Genomic DNA, 13,780 nt, shown 5'->3' with positions numbered 1-13,780 from the left:
GTGTCACTGTGCACAAGCCAGGCACAGACAAGTGCAGATGGGTTGACCTTAGCACCATTGGCACACCCGCTGCAGTGTTGTGTGCCACCGCACTGCAGCTGCCATTGAGTAGGCCCTGGGAGGGGAAGAAGTGCAGTCGGTGGAAGGAGGGACTGCATGGGAGGACCAGGTAAGGAGCAGGGGAGGAGAGAGGGTGCACGAGAAGTAGGAACACAGAGCACAGATACCCAGAAATGCAACAGAATGGTGGGGAAGTATGTTTGTAAAACTTTCTCTTGACAGACATAATGAACACCTATGTCATTAATATATGGAAAGAATATATATGGGTAATGAGTCCTTTTATGACAACTTTATGCATGTTATTAGTCTTTTCTGTGTACTGTAATATACTGATACTTTTAGGACACATTACTTCTATGAAACTTCGAAGAGTGCCAAAAAAGGTTGCATTCACATGTTTGAATAATACAAATAGCTCAAATCACTCTGTATTTTTTTAACCCTTAACATTTAAAAGCAGACAGGTATGAGTCCAAGGTGAAATTTAAATTACATGGGCATAATTCATATGATGTGTAATTTTTCAATACACATGTATTGCGAAATTCTGAAATTATGCCATTAATGACCACCGTTTGCCACAAAATTACAGCACAGGAGTGTGGGAACTACAAAAAAAAAAAACAGAAAGCAAGCAGCTGTAAGTGACACTTGTATTTTTCACACTATTTATTTAGCATAAAATGCTCATTTTTATCAAAACTTGGTACAAGGGTGCATTATACGCTGAGCTATAGTCTTAATGAATGATTTGCATTTTACTTAATTTTGAGACTTCTCAACTCTCACAAAAATAGCTTTAAATCAATTTATCTTGAAAGCCTGACCCTCCCCACTTCTGTTAGGGTAGGGTGGAAAATTCACTGCCTGAGAGGGCACAAGCTTTGTCCCCCGCATCTTACAATGTTTCACACTCCACTAACCCCATCAACGTGTACAAGCCTCCCTTGTGAATCTATGACGTGTGCAAAGCAGTTCGATTATGCAGCCTTGGACACTACAAATGTCTGTTGTCAAGATCAGGTCAAATGTTTGTAAATATATATTTTTGTATCTGGGGGAAACGCGCCACGATACAGTGTTGCACGTGTTGATACTTTGACAGCATATCCTTTGGCCTATTAATGGATGCAGACTAACGAATTTTCTTTACACCACTAAGGACTACATTTTATGTCATTGTTGAGCATTTTCCTGTCTCATGCATGGAATTTTGTATTTAATTTGTCTTAACTCCCTCTACTAAATGGTACTCTTGATCATGAGTAAAATGGTTTTAAATGGGTTACAACCAATAATCCGTTCAATATGGAAATGTCATTTTCTCTTATGAAATCTCGTTCTCCATATTGTCGATGGTCAGCTTTGTTTACCATGAGCAATTAGCATATGCAGTAACCGTCACTGCCCTCACAAACTTTTCCTTTTGTGTTACTAGACCAAGAGTGCACACCCTCCAAAACACAACTAAGAAAATGTTCCATTACTTCCTTCTATCCTGGGATAATATCAAAGACATCTTAAGGTTGTTTGGGTAACTGGACCAAATATATTTCGGGGCTCTCTGTTCGGAACAGCTTTGAATGTATATTCCAGTTTCAGCTCTTTCATGCCCTCCTCTGCCAGGTCTCTGACAGTGCACAAGCACACTTGTCCAAATTCTAAATGTGTTTGCATCTCATATTCATGGTTAGTGAAGTGTGTTTTCAATATTGTAAAACAGCAGCAATTCACTATTATTATTGCAAATAATCTCTATACAGCCACTCACTTCTGATATGGTTGTTGCATGAAACAGATCACATCTCAGCAAAATATCTGTAAAACTCACAAATCACCCACATTAAAAATAAATTAAAGGTAAAAGGTGTTATTAATAATTTGTTCAGGAATTATTCAAGGTCACAAGGGCAAGACTTTCTGTAGAACAGAGCTGTCTCAAGGGAGCAAAAAGGGGGGGGGGCTGAAAGGTTGGGGCCCTGGGCCAGAGCTCACATTGCCCATGCCTTAGAACGTCAATGCATATCATAGAAAAACTGGATAATGTTCTGGGCCTGTACTCTTGTATAGTCACTGTATATAGGTACATTCCCATAAAAAGTGCTAATGATCGATAGCCCATGAATCATCTACACTTCTAAAAAATGTAAAGCTCCTTTAATTAAAGTCATCTACTAACAGATTGAAGAAATAGTAATAATTACGCCCAAGTGTTTTGTTCCAAACACTCTGAACGTCTTCAAGGCTTGAATAACTTACACACAAATAGAAATAATTTGCATAAAATAACTTGTTTATTTATCCCTAAAAGCTTAATACGTCTTAAAATATTATCATATTTTGAGAAAAATAGCCATAGTTCTAGTCCATGAAAAAACATAGATACGAAAATATTCCTCATAGTAACAAACCCCTACAGGACAGTAGCTAAGTACATTGTTACACAAATATTAATGAATAATCTTCAGCATTCTCGATCAAGTAAATGTTAGCATCATAGCAAGTATCAATGAGAGTGAAGAACAATACCTACAAGAAGACGAGGCTTCAGTACTATTATGTGACCTACCAATGGATCCTAATTCCACGAGTCAAGCTTTTCAGTATAACACAAGAGAAAAACATTTCAAAGTGGTGTTTATTAATGGTCCACACTCCATCTGCAATAGGAGTACAATCGAACTATCGACTGGACATAAAATTCAGCATTTGTGCTGAAAATGTTTGATAAATTACAAATACGTTTTGATTTTAATGAGCATAAGGGTAGTTATATGGTTATTAAAGTAGGATAAGGGAAATGTTTGGCAGTTCTAAGCAAGATCCAAGATGCCTTCTGGTAAGCCTAAAACATGAAATGTAAATATTATATATTAAAACAATCTTCCAAGTGATTTAATAGAACCTTTTTAATTTGCTCTATTTCGAGATTGAGAACCAGATTCACAAAGTCGTACAATGCAGTGCAGAAACAAAAGCTGCAATGCCTGAAAGATAGACAAAACCGCACTGATATGTGGCACTGTTCTGCTCTCTTCATGTGCTGGAGCACTTTTGATTGGCGCACACCACCACAGACTCCCTTGGAGCATAGCGCAAGAGTATTTGCATAGTGGTCAGTATAGTTTTAGTGCAGGAAGGGGTCACTTCCTAAACAAAAGGTATACTTTAAGGCATTTTGCTCATTGTATGTGTGCTGTAGAATGCAACCCACATGGAAAGAGGAGAAATGAAAATACTTCTTCTAACACCTACCTCAGGAATAAACAGTTTGCTGGCACAAATCCCTGCCTACAGTTCTTTTTCGGAAGCAAATTGCATCAAAACCCATGTGTGGTTGCATGTGAAAGTCCATACACCACCTATGGAATGCCTTCTTGATGCAAAGTAATGCAAGGCAGCACATTGCGCTGCAGCATATTAGATTTCAATTTAACAAAAATTGTGATTTGAGTTGAATTGTAAATACCAACTTAACACTTCGAGTCAGGTCTGTGTTAAAAAGATTATGCAACCCCTAGGCCTGGTTGTTCTCCAAAATGCAAACAATTTAGTTCCTTTTTAGATTTTCAAAAAGTTTGAATAGTTTTCCGTGTATATTAACAATCTAGTTCTCAGCTTATTTATCAAAGGAGAAATATGACAGGCAGACTAAAAGGAAGACAGATTTTCCACCTAGTGTGTGGACTCCAAAGGATACTGCTCTCCCCCTAAGTCTGAAGCAAGGGAGTGCTGTGCTTTAATTTCTTGTTTACAGTGGAGGAGGAAGGTTCACTTGAAGAACTAATCAGGTCTTAGTTCCAAGTCCTATTTCCATGTGTATGAGTTCCTTGTGAAGGGCCCTACCCTGTGTCTGTACAGTCTGAGAGTAGGGTCACAGGTAGAATTCCTAATTGCGCAGGGAACTACCTTGGGGAGAAGCTGAGCAGCATGCCTTTGGGGTGACAATAAAAGTGCACCAACTTTAGAGTTTTGTTCCTCCCAGCCTTGGGGTGAGCTATGTCTTCATGACCTATGCTGCAGTGAGGAAAAGTAAAGATCTTTAGGGGTTTCAACCCCCAACATCCCCTAACTAGCTCAGATACTCGGCACAACCTGCATGATGATCTCCCTGAATCCAACTGTGATAGAAGGACTTGGTGAGTGCTGTAGGAAATGTATAGGCAAATGAAGCTAGCATAGAAGGAGAAGAGTTCCCCTAAAAACAGAGGTACCACAAATTACTCTTTTATGGAAGGAGACATTTAAGGGTGGAAGTATATGTGAAATGCCCATCAGGTATGTGTTGCAAAGTTTGCAGTATGGTAGGAAGTACTGAGAGGTGAGATTCAAACTAGTGATTATTACATTGATTACACATGGCACATCATAAAATATACACCTGAATCCTGCTTGTGTACATGATAGTTGCCAACATTACAATTCTGGGATGAATTGACTGAGTTCACATATATATATATATATATATATATATATAAATAGCTTTTTGACCAAATGTCAAGATATTCTGAATTTGAATGCTCCTCCAGTCGATCGGTTTCAGCTTCAACCGGTATCTCAGAGGGCACTAAAGACAAAACAAACAAAAAACAAACTATTAACTTGATGTACAATAAGCCAGATATCATACATTAAAATATTTGATGGAAGCCAAGGATGCATTGTTAGAAATGGGCTTTCACACATTTTTCCTTTAGACATAATTGAGATCAGGTGCCCTGTTATTACATTCGTAGACCTACACAAATTGATGCAGCTATCAAATTGACAGATCCCATTATACTGTGACCTATCATTACAATCACCCTACAAGATGACTAGATGTCAGCCTTCCCATGCTCCATTTACAAATGAATGCTCCTCGCCAGGTGATAATGGACAATGCACTCTGTTAAAGCACTGAGAGATATAGAACAAATAAACATAGCTTGTTTAAAGTTTATTCTCCATTCCCTCCTCCCAAGAGTAAGAGAAGTTCTATTGAATCACTCTCAGCAATTGACCATGGCATTGTGTATTCACCTTAAGAGCATATCTATGACCATAGTAATGTAGTTAAAGAAGTGTTCAAGGTAATTATGAGTTCAATGTAACATGCTAATGAGGTATGTTTAGACCAGATGTTTCAAGGAATGCAAAACTATCAAGGTGAAATGTGGAGAGAAATAAGTGACCAGAATCTACACCAAAGGAAAATAAACACAGCTAAGAAACATAATAGCAGTCCTAAATACTCAAGGCTCAGTGGTTAATCTCAATGAATAATCTGTTTTAAAATATGTATTTGTGAAGTTATACAATTCGTTGACTCCTAACTTTGCAAAGTTTATAAACTACTGAACAAATGTGGAAATGTTTGGATTTGATATGTGGCATAGAACACAGTGTTAAGATGAATACCATACATCCCTGTCTGTTCAAGGGAGACTTGAACGTGGTCCATCCTTCAAGTAATGAACGTGAGGAACGCTGCCCCAATGAATTGCATGTATTTAATGATAGTTGAATGTGAGGCAATGATGACACTGACAAAGGCTTTTTTGGCAAAGCACGTTTGTTTCTGCTTTTCTCTTGATGGCCAAATAAATGAATTGCTGAAAGTAACTCTAAGAGTGTGTGACATTCTTGCTGGGACCGGGAGCAATATTTTGTGAGTCTGCCCTCACGAGTCGTTGCACCCACCATGTCAGTGAGCTGCAGCTCTTCGCGGAGATCGTTAAACAGAGATATAGATATGTACTTTACATGAAGCAGAAAATATATCAACAATTCAATCCCAAAACTTTAAATTACCAAATAATTTTTTTTTAAATACAAAAAACAAAAAACACATGTACATAACCATTTTAAAACAAGTATAATATAAATAAATATTACGAAATGTATAGGAGTCTGGGAATAATGGATATACTATTCACACTTCAGTTTATGAAGCAGTAGAGTAATTGTAGGACTTCGGAGGGGTTAAATATATTTCCACTCCAAACAGCACAACATTAGGGAAAGCTTTGGAGGGGTTACATTTACTATTTCCACTCCAGTCTGAGCAACACTAGGGAAAGTGTTGGACTTCAGAGGTGTAAGATGTATTATTTCCATTCCAGTCTGTGCAACAGTAGGGAAAGTGTCATACTTCAAGGGGGTTAAATTTAATATTTTTCCAGTCTGTGCAACAGTAACTAAACTACTTCACTTCAAACAGTACATATTTGAATAACCTTATCAATGTAGGAAAAATATAAGACTCTAAATATAAACATTAATAATATAAAATCTATATACAATTTCAACAATTATCCAATTTACAAAATTCTTAAATGTAATAATTAATTTGTTAAGAAAAATGGCTAGGTAATTACTTAATTAATTAGCCATCCCCCTACAAACCATGCAACCCACACCTAAAGTATAAAGAAAACAAACACCATTAACATGATTGATATCACATAATTAATAGTTATTTTTTCACATATGTAACTTCTCACCCGCCTACCAGCCCACACCTCAAATATAACTAAAATATATAATTGCATATTTTACTTAATGACTCGAATAATATGTAATCATGCATTATGTTAATATTTAATCGACTTCCTACCATAAACTTCTACAAACCTAATAGCCCACAACTAAAATAAATCAGTATTGTAAAATGTGCATAGTTAATAATCAATTCAATAATTAATAATTGCTAATCATTAACTACCTTCCCACCCTATACCTCTATAAATACAGCAGCCCCACCTAAAATATATGATTCACACAATTTACATAATTAAAAAGTTAATAAATACATTGATTTTGAATTATGTTATTAAGTTCCCACTCAATATCCCTACAAACCTAGCAACTCACAGCTGAGATATAATCATAAATCACGTTTACATAACACAGATAATGAATATCACTTACAAAAGGTATAATTGATAATCCATTACTTAATGATATTACCACCCTATCCTCCTACAAATTCAACCACCCACTACAATTTTATAAATTACTATGAGTCATCGAAAACACTTAAGTATAAACTGTTTTAAAAAATTGATACTCTTATACAAGCAATACTGGCACATTACTAATATATAAACTAAAACATTAAGTTAATTTTAAAACATTCTTTACAACTATATTACTGAAAATGATATTTACAACATACTTAAAGATATTACTTACCTGAAAAAATGTTAGGATTTAACAGCAATATTTCTGCATCATGATAATTTTGTATTAATTTGTTTATGATATTTCAACCTCCCGATATTTAAAGCTCAATATTTTGTTCAAAAACTGAATCTACTACTACTGAAGGTATTGGTAAATGCCTTCCCATAGAGGAACTGGGAATGGAACACCTCATTAGACTATGTATAAGAAGAGGTTTCTGCACTTTCCCTGTTGAGGAACAAAAAAGAAATGTAAGTGCTCAAAAGCACATAAGTGCATGACAACTATGCAGATTGTACAACAAGTGAAAAATGTCTATTAGTGAATTTTAATAAACAGGAGAACTGTAGGAAATCTCCAAAATATTTAGATTGGTAGGAGTACTCTTGCAATTACTTTATTAATTCCCCAAAAACTTAGAACTAAACTACAAACATATAAGAAAGTCTACAGGAATATATTCTGACTTTTCCAAGGGAGGCTTTGTCAATCAGGACCCTATGTTTCTAATTTTCAGTGAATTCCTATGTGCTGAAAGTACACATTAATTTGTATATATTTGGAGAATTGGTTATGGCTGGCTCTGATGAGTCCACTGCAAATTTTTCCAAGTATTAATTGACGCCATGAACTATATGATGAGCAACTTGTGCAGATCTGACTGGAGGTCTTTTTCTAACAAATAACCTAGTTGTCTTGTTTATGTAAACTTTCATTCTAGTTAACTAATATTAATTAATTGCCATTATCTCATTATTAAACAAAATATATAATCCCATTTATAAGAAGTTAGAGCAGAGAGACCAAACCTACTCTCTGGAAAACTGTAAAATTAATTGATTCCTACATTATTTAACTCAACCACTCACAGTATATTGCAAATTCATCATGTACATTTATTGGCACAAAGAGCACAAAAAGGGACCTGGAGAACACCAATTCTAAGCAAAAGGGGAACTTTTTCTAATGATCGCCTAAATGCAGGCAGGCTATTTTGTAGCTTTGAAACCACAAACATAAAAAATGCTCAGAGGTCTGAGACTTTTTAGGGTCAAGACTGAGTGCATGTGTCTCGCTTGCGAGGCTGTTGTATACATTAAAGGGCATGAAGTCCACCTGCTGCTTACCATTCGCTGGCTTGTGTGGCACTCTGCTTTACAGACTCATGATTTTTCACTGCAGGGGCGGCATCATTTCTGTTCCGCTGTGTGGAGAAGGGACCATGCACTGAATGATTCAACTTAATAAGTGCCTGTCCACTGCTCCAGATGTGATTGAGGTACTATTTTGTTCTTTTTAACTACTAGTGCCCTGCAAACAGAAGGCATGTGACTATCGAAAACGTGCTCAGCAGGATAAGCAAAATTGCTAATTTTTTATAGCTTACTTTCTTTTATTTTGTCAAGTCATCTTGTCTCACTTTGCACTCATGTTTTCTTTTGTTTTTGCTCTTCGGAGCTGTTCTCAAAAGATGGCTAATATTTTGTTCTAAATATTGCAAAGCGACATGTTTTCTTTATCATGCATACTTTCTGAAATTATGCTTTGGCACATAATCGTGTAGTACATCCCAATCCTCCCAGCTCACACTAATCTAACCTACCCCAGTCCAGTTCACCCCCCTCCAAAACAATCTACACCATTCCAAAACAATATTCCCTACTCCAATCCAAAGCAGTCTGCCCAACTCCAACGAAAAATGATACTCCAATCTAATCCACCTCATCCCAATCCACCCCACTCCTATCCTGCCCCACTCCAAAACAATCTGGCACCACTCCAATTTGCCCAACCCCATCCAATCCACCCCATCCCAATTCACCCCACTCCTTTCCACCACAGTCCACGCTACCACAATCCAGTCCATCCGACACCAATCCTATCCAGCCCAAACCAACCCAATCCAGTGTACCCCACTTCAATACAATACACCCACTACAATCCACCCCAGTCCACCCCACCCCACTCCAGTCCAGTCCGGTCCAATCCATCAGTATACCCACCTCAATCAAACAAGTCCACTGCAACACCATCTGAATCATCACACTTCAATAAAATCCACTTTAATCAACTCAATCCAGTCCACTCCAATCTATCCAGCCCACTCCAATGCAATCCACCCCAATCCACTCTACACCACACCATTCCAATCCACTCCACCCATCTAATCTAATCCATCCTACCCTATTCCAGCCCAATCCACCCCAGCCCTACCGCTCTAATACAAACCACCTACCCCAATCCACCCCACTCGAATCCACCTCTATCCAATCCACCTCACCCCATTTCAATCCACCCCACTACCTCAATCCACTCTACCCTATTCCACTCCACAACCCTGTCACTGAACTCAGCTCAACACTACTGCTCCCTCTACGACATTCCAACAAATCCACTCTGACACTCCATGCCACTAACTTTTAGCCATGCTGGACACCAGCCACACTGCTGTACAGCATGGATAACACATTGCCAAAGCCAATAGCTTTTGTATAGGCAAGACCTAATGGCTTTGCCAATGCTTGTTGATTTTGTGGAACAGAGCAACCGTGCAGTCAGGGTGAAACAAGTGCCGAATTCCGATATTTTCAGGCTATTAAAAAAAAAAAATACTCATAATCATAATCATAATAATAATAATAATAGGTACTACACAGGAACTTAAAACTAGATCTATTGCTCGGCAACCAGCCAATGCATAACTCACTGGGTCTCCAAAAACATTGTCTATTAATTTCAGAGATCCAGCACAGTCTGACTGCAAAATTCTGAACTTGAAGGGGTATAGCCATCAGGTAAGCTAGCATTCTCAGTTAAATCCTATTACAATAGTTCTAGGCTTCAAGCATGCGTGTTCATAGGAATAAACCAGAATCCCGGGGTTGAGTCACAGAAGGGACTTGTGGCTTTTTTGCAGCATCTAAGTCTAACAATACCTCAGCTATCTACCTTTGAATCCTGCATCCGAAGAGCTGAAATGTGTAGTCATACAGTTTGCGATGTAGAAGCAGTGCAAATGTAAAACAACTACACTTAAAGACGAAACAGGATGAGAAAATTATTTCATATTACAACGTTTCTTCGAAAACGCGAGAGTAGAAAGCTTTTGGAAAAGTGGTCTCTTGCTGGCCTTGGCAACAATTAAAAGCCTTAGCTCGGCAAATGTTCCATCAAAATATGTTTGAAAAAACTCTGCTGAAAAGTTTGTTCTTTCAGCTAGCACCGTTTCATTTATGTATGCATATGGTATTTGCTTACCAAACCTTGCCAAAAGGCACTTGAGCTCTTTACATGGTCGAAAGCAGAGATTACAGTCAAAGGGTGAACCTAGGCAGAGCGCGGTGTTCGGGAACGTTCATTACATGATTGGCTAAGTATATGCAAGGAATGCAAAGTTAAGTTTGATCTTCGAGATTTTTAACCAGTTTTACATGTGTTGAAAGTAGTCACAGAAAAGAAACGTGGTGAAAAGGTGTGCATTGAAGCTCTCAGTAGTTGCAAACCAAACAGTAACTGTCATGTTTACTCACCGTTATGGATTTAGTAAACAAAAAGATAGACTTTCTTACATGTTATATTCATCCCTAATTTCATTAGCTAATCATTTACCTACCTTCATCAATACCCCTGCAACTAAAAAAATGTCGCATCAATCCACATGTCCATCAGTCCATTTTTCTTTTCTAAAGATACGTGTGCATTAAGATGGTCACTGCCCACTGACATGAAACGCAATTTGCTGCTCGGTGTAGATGTTGAGTCCGGATGGAAAAGACAGCCACCAACCCTGTATTTCACAACACTGGTTAGTCTGTTTACAATAGTTTCTAAAAAAAAAAAAGCCACAGAAGTGACACAGATTTGAGTTTACAGGTATGTCGTATTGCTTGAGCATAAACTCTTCTAGTTGTTTTCACTTGGCAGGTTGCTTTACAATATGTAATTTGTGACTAGCTTAGTTTTTTTAGCTGCTTGCACACACTAATGACAAAGTTGCAGACGAAGCAGCACCGCTGGTTGGGTCGTTCCGAAGATGTTCTCTAGGAGACTGCCGTGGCCTGCTTGTTGCAAATGGTGATGTGCTTAATTAGAACAGTAGTTTCTGGTGCTCTGCACCAGCAATTCATTGTAAACCCCAACACTTATGAGAGTCTGCTACATGATGGCGCTGTGTCTTATTTAGAGATGACCACAACAACATTTGTTTATGAATTCAATATACATTAATGTGACTAATACTTGCCAGCCAAGCCACTCTTATAGCTTTGTGGACAAGGAATAGTCTATATTTCCACTCTTGTAGGAGTGCAATGGTTGGTAGTTGTATTGGTACTGTCATTGGCAAAGCTTACAGGGGCAGTGGGTGGTGCAAGCTGCAATGCCCTCCCATGATGAGGGTCCTGGTACCTATTTTATTTTATTTTTTACAAATTGAGCACTGGAATGGTGTGAACTTGTACAGTGATTCGGTTGTGAATTGGCCCTGTATGTTCCGACTGCTGCCAAAACTACAGTGTGAAATTCCTTTCAGGGTTTTTAGATGAGTCATTGAATGATGAATAAAGCACTTGCATCAGAAAGAGCGCGTGCTGGGCCCGATTTAAACGGAGACAACAGTAACTGTGCTCAAGTGCCACAATCTGTCCCCAGCACGTGCAGCTGAAATGCCTTCAATGCTGGGTTTCCCTCCAGTGGTGCCCACGTCAGTCAGCTCTATCAGATTTGCCAAAGTGCAACCAATGGATCTTCAAATTTCATGTCAATGGCATTGTGAAAACAAAACAAGGTGCAAAGACTTGTGCTTTAAAAAGAATGAGAACAAATTGACGTTGTGGCTATGGAACGTTGAACTGGAACTCAACAGGATGATTTGTTGAACTCCTGTCTTCAGTGAACCCTTGAAAGCTCATGGATTCAAAGACTTGATTCAACTTGGATGAGATATTTGAAGCCTGAAGAATCACATTAGACTTGTGTGTGTTTTATATGGGGAGGATCCGGGGCTAATATCTCTTCTTGACTTTTTTTCAACCAAGCTGCTCACCTTATCTCTTCTTGACTTTTTTTCAACCAAGCTGCTCACCTTATCCTATCAATTTGGACAACAAATGCCTACAATTATTAGATTAACATAGCTCTACAGTAGGACTTGCTGATAATACATCTTTCTTCCTTTAAGTGAACTCATTCAGTGTTGCGAGAGTTAATGGCCTTGTTTCAAGTGACTACACAACATATAGATGAAAGATTTTTGACATATGGTATATGTGTTTCAAGTATTTTTGCCTAAAAAGGCTACATTCTGTGACTTGGCTAGAATAACCTTTGAATGGGACATTATTTGTATTTACTTCTGAAACTGTTTGAGTTCACAGCTTCATCCGCCAATTCCCTGAAGGTGGATATCTGCTTGACCCATGACTTATTTGGTTTCAAACTTTTACCAGTGTTTAAGGTATATTATGACTTGCTTCCTTTGATTCACAGTTATGACAAAGTGTAAAAGCAAGGCACAGTGAACTTCGGACAGTGATTTAGCTGGAAGTCGGGGACCAATATTTAGATTTCTACAATAGGGCTGTCATGCAGTCAACATATTAGTCCATATTAGAGATGCCATTTTAACTAAATAACAGCTTTGGAGAATAATGCTTGCATGTATTCTCAGGGTGCCAAGGTGCCTCACAGAATCGCAAAATAGAAAAAAGATACTCCAAAATTGGCAGAGGCTTTGTCACTAAATACAATTGGACACTGGTTCTCAACATTTTGACTGCAGTGGACCCCCAGTTAATGATTTACTGGAATCCCAGGTACCGCACTCAATCATTATTGGAATCCAGGGGCCCCCACTGGGGAGTCATTATTGGAACCTGGGGACCCCGACCTAAGCAATTTCAATGATTTGAAGCACAGAACTATTAAACAAGTAGTCATCAACTACACAAATGATGAAATATTTTACTTAATTCACAAAGTAATTAAAATAAATAAAACAAATCATTTTATTTTGAATGGGAAGGTTGGTAATTTTTCTAAATTGAGCTGAGGTCACCCATAGTTCATACTATTTGTTGTTTGGTGCACTTGCACAGCTCCCACAAATCATTTTGAAGATACTAACCTAACTTTTAGCCTTTAATTTCAAATTCCTTCACATGTACTGAATGTTTTAAAATGTTACATTTTCCATGCTTCAGTATGTTACCAAAATCTGACATTTTTCAGACCGCTTGGAAGGTGTTGCTACTATGACTTTTGAAGAGGTCGGGTCGCGCTTGATGATTTTATACAAATTATCACGCAGTCTTCTTTAACTAATCACAGAAGACTTGTAGCCGCTGTCTTTCAAAAAAGAAAATCTATAATTTTTGACAGATTACTTTAAAATAACATGCCTGTCCAACATCAATGTTGCACGGTAAATCTGCAGACATATTGTTAATGCTCAGGTGTACTTGCCACTCATTACATACTACACAATACTGTAGTTAAAACTGTACAAAAGGGACCTGAATGATAAGTAGTGATTTTCAGTGCTAATAGGTAT

Source organism: Pleurodeles waltl, chromosome 8 (assembly GCF_031143425.1).
Source record: "Pleurodeles waltl isolate 20211129_DDA chromosome 8, aPleWal1.hap1.20221129, whole genome shotgun sequence".
NCBI lineage: Eukaryota > Metazoa > Chordata > Amphibia > Caudata > Salamandridae > Pleurodeles > Pleurodeles waltl.
This window is presented reverse-complemented; position numbering follows the sequence as displayed.